This window comes from Panthera tigris, chromosome D4 (assembly GCF_018350195.1).
Source record: "Panthera tigris isolate Pti1 chromosome D4, P.tigris_Pti1_mat1.1, whole genome shotgun sequence".
Taxonomy (NCBI): Eukaryota; Metazoa; Chordata; class Mammalia; order Carnivora; family Felidae; genus Panthera; species Panthera tigris.
The window spans coordinates 62,050,421-62,056,420 of NC_056672.1; positions in this window are offsets into that span (position 1 = coordinate 62,050,421).

Here is a 6,000-nt window from a genome sequence, read left to right on the forward strand (position 1 = left end):
TTCGAGCCCCGCATCAGGCTCTGTGCTGACAGCTCAGAGCCTGGAGCGTGCTTCAGATTCTGTGTCTCCCTCTCTCTCTGACCCTCCCCCGTTCATGCTCTGTCTCTCTCTGTCTCAAAAATAAATAAATGTTTAAAAAATTAAAAAAAAAAATATTCACCATATTTAAAATTTAAATGTAGCTTGAAAAACAACCACCCCTAAACGTAAACTATTCCTGCAATAATTTTCCAGTGCCTCCCTCCTCAGACTAATAATAGCCACATTAGCACATGTCTGAGACAGAAGCATCCTGAGTTCTTTCTGGTTTCTCTTGGGGATTACAGTTTCGTGTTTCACTTAGGAACCCATCAACCCACCTACATTACACTATTTTCACATTGTCATCATTATTTCCAGTTTCTTGCACGTTGTGCAAACATGTTCATGAAATGAATAGAGGACACCTATCCTAAATCGTAGGATTTTGATCTTCACAAAACATTCATATTTGGTATATTTATCAATACCTGATTTCAAGGCCTCTAGGAAATATTTTCTGATGAATACATATTATTCAAATGGCAGCCCAAAATAGTGAATTAAAGAAATCAACATTCAAAGTAACTTCCAAAGGTGAAAAAGAAACTTGTTAAAAAGTTCTTTTTCGAATCAATATTTCTAAGAGCTTCTACCTCTAATTTTACATCTCTTCCATTTTGACCTTCTCTTTCACTGCCTTCCCTTAAGGGGATTAGCATCTGTAACTGACAGAAGTAATCACATTCCCCAACCTTAACCTGACCACTCATAGATAATAAGGTCAATAACGAGCCTTATTGGGGCGCCTGGGTGGCTCAGTCGGTTAAGTGTCTGACTTTGGCTTAGGTCATGATCTCGCGGTCCGTGAGTTCGAGCCCCGCGTCGGGCTCTGTGCTGACAGCTCAGAGCCTGGAGCCTGTTTCAGATTCTGTGTCTCCCTCTCTCTGACTCTCCCCTGTTCATGCTCTGTCTCTCTCTGTCTCAAAAATAAATAAACATTAAAAAAAAATAAAAAAAAATAACCAGCCTTATTAAACAGTTTATTCTTTTAAAAGCTTAAGTAGTTGGGCACCTGGGTGGCTCAGTCAGTTGAGCGTTCGACTTCAGCTCAGGTCATGATCTCGCTGTTTGTGAGTTCGAGCCCCACATCGGGCTCTGTGCTGACAGCTCAGAGCCTGGAGCCTGTTTCAGATTCTGTGTCTCCCTCTCTGCCCCTCCCCCGTTCATGCTCTGTCTCTGTCTCAAAAATAAATAAACATTAAAAAAAATTAAAAAAAAATAACCAGCCTTATTAAACAGTTTATTCTTTTAAAAGTTTAAGTAGTTGTATTCCATTACCTAGAAATTATAATTCTAGGATATAAGATATTTTTAAAATTAGCATGAATGACCAGTTATGTGATTAAAACACACACACATAGTTTAAGTAAAGAATGATCACTCACTGATGAAGCCTGTACTACTTTGGAATCATTAAGTGAAAATAACATAAGTTGTGGGGTGCCTGGCTGGCTCAGTTGGTAGAGGACCAACTGATGCTTGACCTCAGGGTTGTGAGTTTGAGCCCCATGCTGGGTGTAGAGATTCCTGATAAATAATAACAAAAGCTTACAATTTTTGAGCACTTCATATGTACCAGGCACCATTCTAAGAGTTTCACATGAATCAACTTAACTATTCTGATAAAAATTATTTGAGGAAGCTATTATTATTGTAGTTTCACAGACTCAAACTGAAGTCAAGTAACTTGGTCAAAGTTGCATAACTGGGACTCAAGGGTGCAAGAGCACTTGGCCCTGGGGTTCCATACAGTCCCAGGTTCCACCACTCCCTGCTGACAAAATCCAAAGGCAGAGATACCAGCAGTGGTAAGGAATTTATTTCTGTGAGGCCAACACCTGGGAAGACAGCGGGACTAGGCTCAAAGACTGCCTCCAAAGTGCTGAAAATACTTCCAGGTTTATGTAAGGAAAATGTGGGGCAAGGGTCGTTGGGTACGTGCAGGTGGGCAGAAAAGGTCTGGTCAGATTCGTGTCTTGGGGTCATTCACAATAGGGTCTTGCTGGCCCACGGTGGTCCCTATTGCTTGAGGGGTAGTTTTGCCTCTCAGGATCCTTTGCCTGCAGGGTCTTTTGCCTGAATTAAGAGATAAGCTGGAAAGAACTTAATCAGAAAGTACCGACTGAAGAGAGGACCAAAGGCTGAGGGCAAAACGCAAGCTGACACCCCTGGAAACCTCCCCCACCACACACACTTAAGGTGGGACACGTGTAACATTCCTCAGACACTAGTGACTGCCTAAGAACAAAGGCGAGGGGAAACAAATGGTGAACCGATAAAGATCGAAGTCACGTAGGACATGAAACTTGCACTATAGTTTGTAACTGTCTTAATGATTTACAGGAGAAACACAAATTTAATAATAGACCCCCAGACTCCATTTCCTGGAGCCCTAATGTCACTGTCACCTCCATAGGATAGAAAACCCCATAAAAATCAGTCACTCCTCACAATCACAGTGTGGCTCTTTCTGCCCATGGGTCCTGTAAAAACACCTTTTTGCTCTATAAAAATGTCTTAGGAATTCTTTCTTGACTGTTGGGCTCCATGACCCCGCATCAAAGACTGAGGTCAAAATAGAGGTAGGTAGTTGAAGTCCTCTTTCAATTACGTAGTTTGTAAGTGGAGGAGTCAGAATTTCATCCCTAGCCATTTGTGTGTGAGCCTGTGTTCTTAACCAATATTGTAACACGCCTTTCAAATAGCATTTACACACTTGTTTTGAAACTGAATTACTGAGGAATTTACCACATTCAGTTTGGCACCAAAATTAGGACTGAAAATGTAATCATGTTAAGAAAAGAGAAGAATTTGTTTTAACAGCAAAACACCAAAATTATCTCTCATCATCTCCTCCTGAACACACTTATCTCTTGCCTACAGCAAAAATATCAGTCAGCACTCTTTTACACTAAGCCCAGGTTAGGCTTCAGGGTCCTCTCAGTACAACATATGTGATAGCTGGGACACAAGAGGAAACCTGTATGCTATGCCTAGCAATACACTAAAACAGGCAGTTTCATATAACACAAGTGTATGTGACTTTCCAGTCTTTTTCCTTTTTTTCCACAGGGTATCTTAGAGAAAATTTGCCAGTCCAAAACAAGTTGAGAGGTCACTGCTTCCATTACTAACATCCCCATTTAATTGTACAGTTGACCATTGAACAATGCAGGGGTTAGGGGCGCCGATCTGCCCCTCCCCAAAGCTCTGCATATAACTTTTGATTCTCAAAACCAGCCTACTGTGGACCAGAAGCCTTACCGATAACATAAACAGTCAATTGACACATTTTGTATGTTACATGCATTTTTTTAAAACATTATTTATTTACTTTGAGAGAGCGAGCAAGCAGGACAGGGGCAGAGAAAGTGAGTGAGAGAGAGAATCTCAAGCAGCAAGCTCCACACAGTCAGCACAGAGCCTCCATTGTGGGGCTCAAACCCACGAATTGTGAGATTATGACCTGAGTAAAGTCAGACGTTTAACCAACTGAGCCACTCAGGCCCCCATGTATGTTACATGTATTAAATACTGTATTCTTAAAATAAAGTAAGCTAGAGAAAAGAAAATCTATTAAGAAAAAGCTATTAAGAAAAAAGCTATTAAGAAAAAGCTATTAAGAAAATCATAAGGGGGTACCTGGGTGGCTCAGTTGGTAGTGTGTCCAGCTTGATTTCAGCTCAGGTCATGATCCCAGGTTGTGGGAATGAGCCCCCCTTGAGGCTCGGTGCTGAGCATGGAGCCTGCTTTAGATTCTCTCTCTGTCCCTCTGCTCCTGTCTCTGCTCACGGTCTCTGTCTCTAAAACAAAAAAAAACTTTTTAAAAAAGAAAGAAAATCATAAGGAAGCGAAAATACATTTGCAGTACTCTACTGTATTTTTCAAAAAAAAAAAAATATATCACGTATAAGTGGACCCTCACAGTTCAAACTTGGGTTGAACAAGGGTCAGCCACATTACTGCTTGAGGTCAAATTCTCTGGAAGCAGAGACTAAAACAGGAAATAGCATGCATGCGGTTGATTGAGGGAGTGCTTCCAGGAGACAGGGAGTAAGGAAAGCAGGATAAAGCTGGAGAAGTAGCTAAGCGAGGATGTTGTCTCTACCTGTTCACACTGTGGAAGCAGGAGCACAAATTGCCACCAAGTATTGATCCCACCTTGAGGCAGAAGAGCCAGCTTTTTGTACCCATGCATTGGGTCAATTATTGGCTGTGGGTTGCACCTGGGGGTGGGAGGCAATAACTCGGGGAAGCAGATCCCACTTGGCCAAGAGCAATTCTCTGGAGAAGGTTGCAGCTGTGAGCCCTAGCAGCCAAGACTCAGCAGCCTCGAATGGCTGTGCTGGCCGGACGGAGGACCCGCGTGGGCACCAACGGTGTTGACTACAGAGTCCTTTAATATTTGAAATTTTGTCCATGTGTGTATATAACCTGTATATAAACAAGAAATGTTACATATATTAGCATCAAACAACTGGAAGAGCTGTGTAAATATGGCGTCTGAGCTTCATTATATCAAGATGTTAGAAAGAGAGGGTATGGAGAATCACTTGTGGGACATCCTCATGGGCAAGGCCTAGAGGAGATGCACATCACCTCTGCTCATATAAGGGTCAATAGATGGAAAATAAATTTTTTTTTCATGTAAAATTTTAAATGGGAAACAGACAGAACTTTCCCCATTTCCCTCTTCTTTAGCATTTCCTTTAGAAAACTTGAAACTGAATGCTTTCCCTTCTCCCGGAAATGTATGTAATCTCTTTAAAAGCTAAATGAGCCTCTTGCCAGTTTTGCATTTAAGGAACCTCTTTCTCACAGCCACCTTTCTGAAATATGAACCTCAAGGAGCCTGACACCCCGTCTACCTGTTCTAGCCCAGATGCTTGACTCCGAGATGTGACTTCCCGGTTGTTGAAAAGGTATGAGAAGTTTTATTTTCCCATTGGATAAGGACAATTAACATGCATATATAAAAGGATGAGATTTCTTTTTTCTTTAGCCATTACCTGTGATGGGCATCACACTATTGTTTAATATGTATTCAATAACAAAACTTTTTTTTTTCTTTCTTATCTACCTTTGTAGAGGTGTTTTCTGGGTTGACAGGAAATTTATTTTTAAGTATTTCCTCAAAACTCATGTTCCATGGCTTGTATTCAGTCACATGGCCACAGCTACAGGGGTAATACAGGAAGCATAATTCATCTGTGTGTCCAACTAAGTAAGGCACTGGGTTTTTTTTTCTTTTTTTCTTTTCTTTTCTTTTCTTTTCTTTTCTTTTCTTTTCTTTTCAGAAAGAGAGCAAGCGTGAAGGAGAGACAGAGAGAGAGGGAGAGGGAGGGGAGGGTAGAGAGAGAGGGAGAGAAAGAGAATCCCAATGCGTTCTCTCCCTCTTTCTCTGTACCTCGTGGGATTCTCTCTCTCTCCCTCTCTCTCTCTCTGCCCCTCACTCACTCATGCTCTCTTGTCTCTCTCAAAAATTAAAAGATAAAAAAATAAAAATAAATAAATAAAAGAGAGTGGTTTAGGGCTGCAATGGGAAAGTATGGAAGGAAGGTTCTCCTGCCTTTTTTTTTTTTTTATACTTATGGGCAGCTGAATTAATACTTCCTCGAGCTAAGAGTCCGTCTTCTTCCAAGTGGGAAACTCTCTTCAAGAAGGGTCAATGGCAACCGTATTTTGGGGAGGCTCTGCTTAAGCTTAGATGTTTCTTTCTGTGGCTGCTGACTGTTGAGATGTTTCCAGGTTAGAGTAATTTTCATACCACATTGGTACGCTGTTAATCCCTTCAGTTTGATAAACACCCAGCTAGCCTCTGTCTCTTTCAAATATCATGTCTCCCTGACAACACAGAACACACTCAACACTTAACCAAACAGGACATTCTAACATTCTGTTCTACCCAGTTACTGCATT